This window comes from Ovis aries, chromosome 3 (assembly GCF_016772045.2).
Source record: "Ovis aries strain OAR_USU_Benz2616 breed Rambouillet chromosome 3, ARS-UI_Ramb_v3.0, whole genome shotgun sequence".
Taxonomy (NCBI): domain Eukaryota; kingdom Metazoa; phylum Chordata; class Mammalia; order Artiodactyla; family Bovidae; genus Ovis; species Ovis aries.
Genome location: NC_056056.1, coordinates 100678893 through 100691025, shown reverse-complemented (window position 1 = coordinate 100691025; position 12133 = coordinate 100678893). Strand labels below are relative to the sequence as shown.

At 46.4% G+C, this 12133-nt stretch overlaps 1 protein-coding gene across 7 annotated transcripts in view; it reads left to right on the top strand.

The window, feature by feature from the left end:
* The first annotated feature begins 595 nt into the window (after window positions 1-595).
* NPAS2 (neuronal PAS domain protein 2) overlaps window positions 596-12133 on the top strand; it is a 204754-nt gene continuing 193216 nt past the window's right edge. For all 7 annotated transcript variants that reach the window (XM_060412417.1, XM_004006132.6, XM_060412415.1 and 4 more), the window contains exon 1: window positions 596-852. The gene's annotated coding sequence lies outside the window, so the exon portion shown is untranslated. The remainder of the gene's footprint in view (window positions 853-12133) is intronic.

Here is a 12133-nt window from a genome sequence, read left to right as displayed (position 1 = left end):
GCGCTCGCCGGCGTCTCCCTGATCCCCGCCCGCAGCTCTCCGGGAAAGCGCAGTGGTCTGCGCGCAGGGCTGCCCCACGAGGACCGCGTGCTGGGGGCCACGGTGGCGCGCTGGCCCCCCCAACGCGCTGGACAGCCGGGTGGCAGCGCGCAGGGGAGGGCGATTCCCCACCGCCCCCACTGACAACTTGAACGGGACCTCCACTGGCCTCTCCTTCGGACAGTTCCCCTCTAAGCACACCCCGTCCCCGCCCCGCACCCTCGGCCGGACCATGCCGCGCGTCCCCGGCAGCAGCCCTGCGGTGGAGGCCTTGGGCGCGGGTGTCTCCGCCGCTCAGGGAAGCTGGGCAGTGGGAGGTGGGTCCAGGGGTCCATCTGCTCGTAGGGAGCGCAGGGTGCGGGTCCCAGGCTTGGTCGCAGCCAGGGCCCGGCGTGCGGCCAAGACAGACCCGGCCGGCGGCGGCCGCGGGAGCGCAGGGAAGGAGGAGGAGGACCGGGAGGAGGCGGGAGGAGGGCGGGGGAGGAGGAAGAGGCGGCGGCGGCGGCAGCGGTGGCGGCGGCGGCGGCGGCGGCGGCTCCTCTCCTCTCCTCTCCCCGCTGGCTCTGCGTGCGGAAGAGTTTGCCGCGCGAGCAGCCGGCCTCCCGCAGGAGCCTAGGGACGCACCGCGGCGGCGTAGCTCTGAGACCCGCAGCCGCGGCGGCGGCGGCAGCAGCGAGAGCAGCGCCTCCCGCCGCCGCCCGGGAGGAGCTCGCCGCGCCCGCTCGCCGCCTCGGCTCCCAGCGGCGGCGGGAGGCGCGTCTCCCGGGCCCAGCCCGCGCCCGGCCCCGCGGGGCCGCCCCGGCCGGCTCCGAGGTAAGGGCCGAGCCCCGGGACGCGGGGCCCCGGGGTGGGAGGGCGCGCGCGCAGGTTCGCGGGACTTGGTCACCTGCTTGCCGGCGCGGCGGACGCACGGAGCGGGGAGGGACGCCCCGGCCCGGGACTGCGCGTCGCCGGGGGCCTGGGGCGCAGGCGGTTGGGTCCCCACCCCCAGCCCCTGGTCCTGCGGCGGGAACATCGCGTCCTGCGGGATCGCGGCGGCTGCCGGGCGGGTAGTCTCCGTGTGCGTCTTGATATAGGAGGCAGAGGATGAGACACCCCGATCCGGGGTGCTCAGAGAGTACCGTCGAGGTGGGTGGAGGCCGTGCCCGGGTAGCAGCCTCGAAGGTCGCCCAGAGGTTTCCCTGAGCCCCATCGCGCGCTCTCCAGAACGTGGGGCGCCGGGGACCCCCGGAAAGGGTGACATGCGCGCCCCGGGCCCAAGATCTCAACGGGTCCCTAGATCGGAATTGGTTCCGGGCCGTAATTCCGGGCCGTAATGGGTGCCGAGCCTGCACCCTGGGCACGCGTAGCCGGGCCCTGCTCGCCGCCTTGCTCCCCAGGTTGGATGCCAGCGCGTTGTTTTGTTGGGAGGTGTGCTCCCTCCCGCGAGCCGAGGAAGGAGGCTTACCTTTGACCTTTCCAGAGATCCGGACGGGGCGGGTAACCTGGGGGTAGGGCCGTGTACCAAAAGGCCAAATTAAAAACCAACCCCTCTTCTCTATCTGCCACTCCTTAACTGCTTAAGGTAAGAAAGTTTGTTTTCAGCCCCGTGATTCATAAATAATTAGTAACCAGCTCTGTTGATTAAACAAGATGGAAACCTTAAAAATACACACGCACTTCCAAAGTCTAAAAGCTTCCAAGGTTGTAACCAGGAGGCGTTAGTTCGCAAAGTTGAAAGCCCCTGGGTTCAACAGGTGTTCAGAAGGGGTCTGGAAAGAGAGAACTCGGTGAGTTTGGTCTTTAATGCCTACTCCTTTGATTCTTTATATTGATTAACCTATGTCTTTACGGCAAAATACGGAGTGGTTATTAAATTAACTTAATTAGCAGAGACAACTGGTCATAATTGATCATTTAGAACCGGAACCATTTTTTTTTTTTTTTCCTTAATAGGAGGGTTTTCCCTGTTTGGACTTTGCAGTTAATTAGTTCTAAGGCAGTTCCTGGCAGGGTTCAGCTCTGTCCATCCCTCTGTCTAGGAGACACAAACTAACTCAGTCCCTGATCAGTGAACTGACCAACTCATTATGAGGTGCATTAAAAACACAGGAGGTTTTAATTGTTCTTCCTTGGGAGGTGCAAGTTCAAAATTCAAGGGCAAGTTGTAACTCTGGCTTTCTGTCCAGAAGATTTCTTAAAAGAGAAGTTTGCCAAAAATTAACCCCCAAAGGTATTTTAAAATAACTGCAATAAATATGATGTCTAAAGGAGCTATTCAGGCTTGGAACACTATTTTGCAAAAGCAAAAGATCTGTTTCATTGCACAGCTAAAGCAGGACCGGTAGAAGTATTGGCATTTCTCAGCAGTCTACTTAAAGATTTAGTTAAAAATAAAGTGTACGCAGCAAAGGCTTTCAATAATCGTCTTCCGTCTCATAGAGAGATGCGAAGTGTGGCTTAGAGGAATTGTAAATATGCTGCTTTTGGCCATTTTCTCCTTGGAAATCGATGCATATATTTATTTGCTGATCTGTCCCACTGCAGCAGATGTGAAATCAGTTTGATTCTCACTGCTCCCCACAGTGACTCCCATGGAGGCCAGAGAAGGGAATATATTCTAGAGGAAATATGTTACAAATAAAACGTTACCTCCCAAAGAGTTAGACATGCCCAGAAAAGAACCAAGTGAGGCTTCACTAATTAGCGTGTTGAAAAAAAAAATTCCCTGATTAGAGAAGTGAGTGTTCAGATGGTGGCTCAAGAATTCATCTTTCTGTAGAAAATAACTATTGTTTTAAGCTCATTTGATTCTTGTTAAGAGTTTGGGCCCTTTTTACTATTTCTGGCTATGTAATAATGAAAATGATAAACAAAATAATAAAAAATAGTTTAAAATGACACATATCATCTGTTATATGTCATGATAAAGTTGAATTCATCTTATTTTTTGGAACAGTCTTAACTCTTGGTAATCATTATAGCTGGCTGTTAGTACTGCTACTAATTTTTAGGTTACACATTCAAAATTAGTGATTTCTTTCAGATTAAAATAACAATGCATGCATATGCTCTTTATATCTTTATATGGTCCTCCATATACCTATATATGGTCATTTTTCAGAAGTCTGGCTTTTGAACCTTAAGCTTCTAGAGGGCTAAGTCCTTTTTTTTTTTTTTTTTGATTGTTAAAACAAGCATGTATTTTATTCTTTCCATGAAAAGTTGGCTTTTCCATGGTGATCCGAGCACTGACTGTCCCATGCTGATCTCAGGCACAGAGAGGCATTTCTTTCCCAAGAGAGGTCAGATTGTGAGGTGTTGAAAATAGCCCAGTAACACAGTATTCTTGGCTTTCTTACGGCCACGATCTAATTGGCTGCATCAAAGAAGCATCTGATGGAATTTCGAATCTAAGTAGTGGCAATGATACATATTACTTGCTTACAGAAATGTTTAACTAGTAGGTTCCTGATCTTTACTCTATGGGTAGCAAAGATAGGAGACCACATTCATATTCCATCCAGCATCTCATCCCTAGGAGGCCTTGTTCATCACTGATGCTCAATCATAAGTAGGTGGAGGAAACAAGCTGACTTGTGGATGACAGTTATCCAAAGGGTAGAAATTGCTGAATGCTAATGGGGTAGTTAACTCTGAGTAATTCTAGTTTAAATCTAAAGATGATTAATAGCACCTTAGAGCACTAAATAAACACTTATTAAATGTGAACATATGTTTAAAGGGAGAATGTTTTTAATGCAGTCTTTAAGGCACTACTGTTTCTCACTGAATTCTTTGAGGTTGGGGACCACTTGGCATTGTAAGCAATCTCTTAGGGGAAGTTCCCCCAGAGATCACTTGAACTTCTGTGGGTCATAAGACAATGTGTGGTTTTCCATAAGATGATTCAGAATAGAAACGAGAGTTTAATCTTCTATGTTGATGTGAAACAAAGCAAAACAAAAATGTATTTAAAAAGAGGAAGGTGCAGAAGATGGCATGTCAAACTTGATAGTGAAGAGTAGCGTTGATTGTCTGGGGACCTTGTGAAGGGCAGGTGCTGACTCAGCAGCTCTAGGTTGGACCCTGAAAGCCTGCATTTCTTAAAAGCGCTCACGTGCTCCTGAGACTATGACACTCTAGAAGGTTCTGGAATGTTCTCAACCCAATTCAGCCTGTGTAGCATCTACTGCATAGGAGGACCAGGTGTTAGAAAAAGAAAGAACATGGGTCCTCCCTGCCCTTGAGGAACTGACGCAAAGAGGAAGAGAGAGTCTTTCTAGACTGAACTGAGGCTCCGGGACACTCCTCTTCAGTGTGGCGGTGGCCTGAGAGGGGCCCAGGAAAGAGGTTTTTTTCTGGTAGGGCTCCCACGCTGGCCACCCTTGACCTCTAGTTTTCTTTGAATGAGAAGCTCTGTAACTCACCAGGAAATAAAATGCAGATACTGAAATCACATCTGGGATAGCCTTCCTGCTCAGCTACCGTGTGACTTGGGGCAGCTTTTTCTTTAACCTTCCTGAGCCTCAGTGTCCTGGTTAGAAGAATAGTGGGAATAACACTGACCTCATCAAGGTAGGTAGAATGACCAGTGGAGGAGACACATGAGACAGAACAGAAAAGTGTGTGTTAGTCACTCACTCACGTCTGACTCTCGGTGACCCCCTGGTCTGTAGCCTGCCAGATCCTCCGTCCATGGGATTCTCCAGGCAAGGATACTGGAGTGGGTTGCGGGGTTGCTTTTATTGCTGCTGATGGGAGAGGAGAGGCTTGCTAGGCGTGGAGGAAGAAGAGGTTCCTAAAAATATTTTTGCATGTAGTTCACCAATTGGAGATTCCATTTGGTTAATCAGCAAACCCAGGGCTGGCAGGAGAGAACCTGGCCTGGGGCTGGAGCGCGGGCAGCCGTGCAAGGTAATGGATGCAAAATGGGGTGATGAGGAGCACCCACTTCTCCACTCTTCTGCAGGACCCTGGCTTCTGGTGAGCCCTGCTGGTACCCTTCTAGCAATGTATTTACCTGAGGCTGTTCCTGGTACTCACCCTGTAGGTTCTGTTGATCAAGACCAACTGGTGTTGGTGGTAACCAGGCACGCCTTAACAATATGTTTCAGAGGGAAGCGCGTTGGTGTGTCCCTTGCTGGGCCCTTTTAAGGGCCAGAGCCATCCGTTGGCCCTCTTCAGTTTAGTGGGAGTTCCCTGAAGGCAGTGCAGGGTGAGTGGGAATTCACCACCCGGCACTTTATACTTCATGCTCTGAGGTGATTACTTCCTCCTAACTTCTGGGGAAGGGAGATGTTCCAAGGTAGAAATTTCCTTCACCCTGACTTTAGGGGAAGTCATCTGGATTTCCCAGTTGGCATGAATGGTAAAGAACCTGCCTGCCAGTACAAGAGATGTAAGAGGCGCAGGTTCGATCCCTGGGTCAGGAAGATCCCCTGGAGGAGGAAATGGCAACCCATTCCAGTATTCATAGAGCCTGGAGAATCCCATGGACAGAGGAGCCTGGAGGGCTACAGGCCATGGGGTTGCAAAGAGTCGGACGCAACCGAAGTGACTTAGCGTGCAGACTGGGTGGCCCTCAAAATACCTCCACCACTATTGCGCTCATGTGTATGTTTGTGAGTTCTGCTTATTATTTACAAAGGACACTTCTCTGCTCCCATTCCCACTCCGTGCTCCGCCAAAATAAACCTTGAAAACCAAGTGCAAGAGAACGGCAACGGGCTTGTGACCCTGTGATGTATATGAGGGAAGGACTAGTGATTGAACCCAAGGCTATGAAGGGGGTATGATAATGGGGGAAGTGTCAGGGAATACTTAAAATGGAAACCAGGGTAGAGGCGGGACCCAGGGTTCCAACTCTGTGGGCGTTGATGCTTTGCTGAAACCATGGAGGATTATGTCCCAGGTCACTGAAAACCATCCCGGCTTCCTGAGGACACAAGCCCCTGTAAAGGAAAGCAGGTGACTGAACCTAGCTCAGTGATCCTTCCAGCCTCTTCTAAACCAAAACCCATACCGGGCAATCTCAGGAGGAAACTCTGTACCCTATGAGAGTCATAATATTAAGAACTGGATGTTCTTAATAAATGTAAATGTTATTATTTTTCTGTTTTAAATGTGTACTTACTTTTTGGCAAGTATAGAAAAGATTGAAGAAAATAGAGATTACCCACAATCTCAAGGTGTATTACCCTTCAGTCTCTTTTTCTATGCTTTAAAATGTTTTTTTTTTTAAGTGAAATTAAAAAAATAATATCTTATAAAAATTTCACACAATCCAGAACCACTTCTAGTAAAAAGATCCCCCTTCACCCTCTGGCCCTACTAATTGTTGTTCAGTCACCAAGTCATGTCCGACTCTTCTTGACCTCATGGACTGCAGCACGCGGGGCTTCCCTGTCCCTCACCATCTCTTGTAGTTTGCCCAAGTTCCTGTCCGTTGAGTCAGTGATGCCATCCAACCATCTCACCCTCTGTCACCCTCTTCTTTTGCCTTCAGTCTTTCCCAGCATCAGGGTCTTTTCCAGTGAGTCAGCTGTTTGCATCAGGTGGCCAAAGTATTGGAGCTTCATCAGTCCTTCCAATGAGTATTGAGGGTTGATTTCTTTTAAGACTGACTGGTTTGATCTCCTTGCTTTTCAAGGGACTCTTAAGAGTCCCTTCTCCAGCACCACAGGTCCAAAGCATCAATTCTTTTACATTCTTCCTTCTTTATTGTCCAGAATTTTTTCCTGCCTGGTAGAAACTTGATTTAGCTCAGGGGTCCACTTGCCTCCACCTGTCTCAGGGGTAAATCCTGATTGGCTGAGCAACTGCTGGTGGGCCTGCAGTCTCAACAGTGATTGGCTTACGGTGAGCAGGTGGCCCTCCTGATCAATCAAACGTGAGGGTAGCTTAGTGGCTGGCTTTCCTGACTCTTAAAAAGAGATGTAGGAGGAGCCAGCCACTTTTTTTTCTTCTGGACACAATGCCTGTAAGTGGGGCAGCTGTCAGCCAACAGAACGGGCTGGGCCAGGTCCCAGCTGACCTGCCAAAGAATGTAAAGGTGAAGAATGGGGCCTCCAGAGGGCCCCTGACCTTCTGAATTACCTAAGGAAGCTCTGATTTGGGACCTTCCTAACCTCTTAAAGGAGGTCAAGTTGGATTTTTTTGATAGTTGTAACCAAAAGCATCCTAACTGACCCGTCCCTCTGCTCTTCTCCCTATTGGAGAGTTGATTGTTAACCATGCGGGTATAATCTGCTCGTCATTTTCACTGCATTTACATGTATACCGTGTATGTACATTTTCTTTTTAAACTAACATAATTCATTTTGCACATTTTATTTAGTGACTTCTATGTGTGTGTGTGGCATGAAATTTGGGGGTGTCATTTTTTTATATCTACTTTATTTTTAAAGGTTACATAATAACACTCAGAGGTATGGCTGGCACATAGTTGATTTAACCCATTCCCTACTGTTAAACATTTATTGTTCTTTATTTCTTATCGTTTAGTCGCTCTTCTTGATCCCAAGGACTCCAGCACACCAGGCTTCCCTGGCCTTCACTAGCTCCCTGAGCTTGCTCAGACTCATGCCCATCGAGTCGGTGATGCCATCCAACCATCTCCGTCCTCTTTCATCCCCTTCTCCTCCTGCCCTCAATCTTTCCCAACGTCAGGGTGTTTTCCAATGAGTCAGCTCTTCGCATCAGGTGGCCAAAGTATTGGAGCTTCAGCTTCAACATCAGTCCTTCCAATTAATATTCAGGGTTGATTTCTTTAGGATTGACTGAGTTGATCTCCTTGCAGCCCAAGGGACTCTCAAGAGTCTTCTCCAGCACCATAGTTTGCCGGGGTCCAGCCCCGCTGGATCCAGGATGATTCGAAGGTGGGGACGGAGTCGGCGTCCTTGGAAAAATACATATTTAATTACTGATATATAGAGAGATTAGAAACGGATAGTGTAGTAGGAAGATTAGTAGAGAAAAAGAGGCTGAATAACTTCGTCTATATGGAATAGCATCCATGCTCCAGATGGGAATTCATCCAGAAAAACAGGGAGCAAGAAAGAAACGACATGGGGGAATCAGTCTTTCCGGAAACTGATCCGATTTCTTTATTTTTGGGTTTGCTTATATACCTTTTGTTACATATAGGGATGAATACAGAGTCACGAGGGGGTCAGCAGTCCTAACCTTTATCAAAATTAGGTACTTCACATAAAAAGGTCTTAGGGATTTTATGATCCTTTCTTTCTGATAACCAAAAAACTTATTTCTTCCAAGGGTGTGACCAGGCACCACCCTCCAAATAAAGTTACATTCCTATAGGGTGAGGGTGTAGTGAGTTACAATCAAGAAAGGAATTTATTTAACCCAAGGTTAACATGATTAATCTTAAAGGTTAATACTTATTTCTCCTATATGCTTAAAGGTTAATACTTATTTCTCCTATATGTTAGTTATATTCATTATAAGGGCAGGGAACATGGAGATTTAGCAGCAAACATCAGCCCAACAAATGAAAATCCTTTCACCAATGCTCCTTAAGATCTATTTAGTCTTAAGATAGTGATGAAGTTACATTTTTACATAGCAAGGACACAGTGATTTATAACAAAGCACAGTGATCTATTACAAAAGAGAAAATTCATTAACTCAAAAAGTCTAGTATTGCTAACCTTAAAAACTACTATATTTCCTCTTCTATATTCCAAATACATTGGTTAATATATTCCCAGGTGCCTAAGGATATGGAGGCCTGGTGGCAATCATTGACTCAACAAGAAGAAAAAGCCCTATGCTAATTAAGACTCTCAAAATACTCCAAAACTCTCTGTGCTGTTTACGGTTGAGAGGTAGTAAACAATCATGTGGCAGGAGTATGGATAATCCTGTCACACAAGCTGGCCTGTCAGCAGAGAGGTTTGACCTGAGACATCCTTGTCCCACCCAGAGCAGGGAATTAGCAGCAATTATTGACACAACAAATGAAAAACCCTTCACCAATATAATTCCTGACCAACCCACTATACTAATAATTTCCAACTCCCCAAAAGAATTTGCCTTTAGTAAGTCTAAAACATCTCATGCCTCTCAGGTTGGGAGGCTGTAAACAATCACATGTGGCTGGACGAACCTATACAGGCGGGCTAGATAACCTTCAGAGGAGTCCGTAAGCTGAAACACTCTTGTCACACCCAGGAATTTTTATTGCCTTGGAGCTGCACGGTAACTCCTTCTCCGAGAGAAATCGTTATGGGGGAGAGCCCCCCGTAAAGTCAGGGGTGTAGGTGAGAGCATAAAACAGACTCTGGTTTTGGGGTAGATGTTCGGGAACAGGGGGTTTTCTGAGGCTTGATCACGCCTTTGCCTATGCCAAGCCTCCTACCTCATGACCTTTGCCATGGGCGGAGTTCCTCACGCTGGCCCCCAGCAATAGTTTGAAAGCATCAATTCTTCAGTGTTCAACCTTCATTATGGTTCAACTCTCACATCTGTGCATGAATACTAGAAAAACCATAGCTTTGACTGTACAGACCTTTGTCCGCAAAGTAATGTCTCTGCTTTTTAATATGCTGTCTAGGTTTGTCATAGCTTCTCTTCTAAGGAGCAAGCATCTTCTTTTAATTTCATGGCCACAGTCACTATCTGCAGTGATTTTTGAGCCCAAGAAAATAGTCTCTCACTATTTCCATTGTTTCTCCATCTTTTTGCCATGAAGTGATGGGACCAGATGTTATGATCTTCATTTTTTGAATGTTGGGTTTTAAGCCAGCTTTTCACTCTCCGTTTTCACCTTCATCAAGAGGCTCTTTAGTTCCTCTTTGCTTTCTGCCATAAGGGTGGTGTCATCTGCATATCTGAGGTTATTGATATTTCTCCCAGCAACATTGATTCCAGCTGTGCTTCATCCATTTTGCCTGATGTACTCTGCATATAAGTTTAAATAAACAGGGTGACAATATACAGCCTTGTTGTACTTTCAAAATTTGGAACCAGTCTGTTGTACCATCTCCAGTTCTAACTGTTGCTTCTTGACATGCATACAGGTTTCTCAGGAGGCAGGTAAGATGGTCTGATATTCCCATCTCTTTAAGAATTGTCCACAGTTTGTTGTGATCCACACAGTCAAAGTCTTTAGTGTAGTCAATGAAGCAGAAGTAGATGTTTTCCTGGAATTCTCTTGCTTTTTCTATGATCCAACGAATGTTGGCAATTTGAACTTTGGTTCCTCTGCCTTTTCTAGATCCAGCTTGTACATCTGGAAGTCCTTAGTTCTTATTCTGTTGAAGCCTGGCTTGGAGAATTTTGAGTGTTACTTTGCTAGCGTGTGAAAGGAGTGCAGTTGTGCAGTAGTTTGAACATTCTTTGGCATTGCCCTTCTTTGGGATTGGAATGAAAACTGACCTTTTCCAGTCCTGTGGCCACTGCTAAGTTTTCCAAATTTGCTGGCATACTGAGTGCAGCACTTTCACAGCATCATCTTTCAGGATTTGAAATAGGTCAACTGGAATTCCATCACCTCCACTAGCTTTGTTCGTAGTGATGCTTCCTAAGGCCCACTTGACTTCACATTCCAGAATGTCTGGCTCTAGGTGAGTGATCACAGTATCGTGGTTATCTGGGCCATTAAGATCTTTGTTATATAGTTCTTCAGTGTAATTCTTGCCACTTCTTTTAACATCCTCTGCTTCTGTTAGGTCCATACCATTTCTGTCCTTTATTGTGCCCATCTTTGCATGAAATGTTCCCTTGGTATCTCACATTTTCTTAAAGAGATCTCTAGTCTTTCCCATTCTATTGTTTTCTTCTCTTTCTTTGAGTTGGTCACTTAGGAAGGATTTCTTATGTCTCCTTGCTATTCTTTGCAACTCTGCATTCAGATGGATATCTTTCCTTTTCTCCTTTGCTTTCCCTTCTCAGCTCTTTGTAAGGCCAGGACTGTTTCCCAGGGAACCACGACTTTATTTCTACTTCCTGACTATTATGAACATTATATTAACTTCCTGATCTGTACATTTTCAGATACATTTCAGATTTCCTCCGGGATTACTAGTAGAATATTCCTGGGTAAAGAGCCATACCACTTTGAAATACTGATAGATGCTGCCAGGTAGATGGCTAAAACAGTGTTGAAGGGGCCGTGTCCCCATGTTTTAAGCCTACACGCTCAGTTGTGTCCAACTCTTTGAGACCCATGTACTGTAGCCTGCCAGGCTTCTCTGTTTACGGGATTCTCCAGGCTAGAATTCTGGAGTGGGTTGCCATTCCCTTTTCCAGGGGATCTTCCTGACCCAGGGATCAAACCCCCATCTCCTGCACTGGCAAGCAGATTCTTTACCACTAGCCCCACCTGGGAAGCCATGTCTTAACCAAAATCCAAATCACTGAACATTAAATGTATATGTAATTTTAATGGTTCATAATAGCCCATGATAATTGTTGTTGGAGTGTTTCATTGGCTTATGAAGACACACAAGAGAATATTGAGATGGAGGCTATGAAAACTGAATAGATGTAATTAACCTTGCTGTAATCTACAAAAAGTCCTAAAGTGGTGTTAGGAGACACACTCCTCCAGTGATCTATTTCCAAGAAAACTGGAAGGAGACAACCATCCAGACCCTTCTCAATCCAGTCAGATGGTGCCCAAGCATCTTTATTTAAAAAATTTTTTTAAATGTATTTTCAATTGGAGGATAATGGCTTTACAATATTGTGTTGGTTTCTGCCATACATCAACATGAATCAGCCATAGGGATACAGATGTCCCCTCCCTCTTGAACCTTCCTCTCACCTCCCACCCCATCCCACCTCTCTAGTCTGTCATGCCCAGCATTTCTAAGAAGCTTTGTTGTTTCTGGGATCCACAGAGTTTTTAACTCTGATAGGCATTTGGTCACTGAATAAACAGTAGTCATTTAAACAAAGATTTCATGCATTGCATGAAGCATAGCTAAAATATGAGTTTGCTGTATGAAATTTTCCAGTTCTGTAAGAAAAGAGAAGAAAGCAAATGGGATGGATGAAACTCATAAGATATGCTGGTCACATTTTTCCACCTTAATGCAGAGAAGAAAATCTAATGTTTCAAGGAAGTTCCCAGGGACAGGGTGATTCC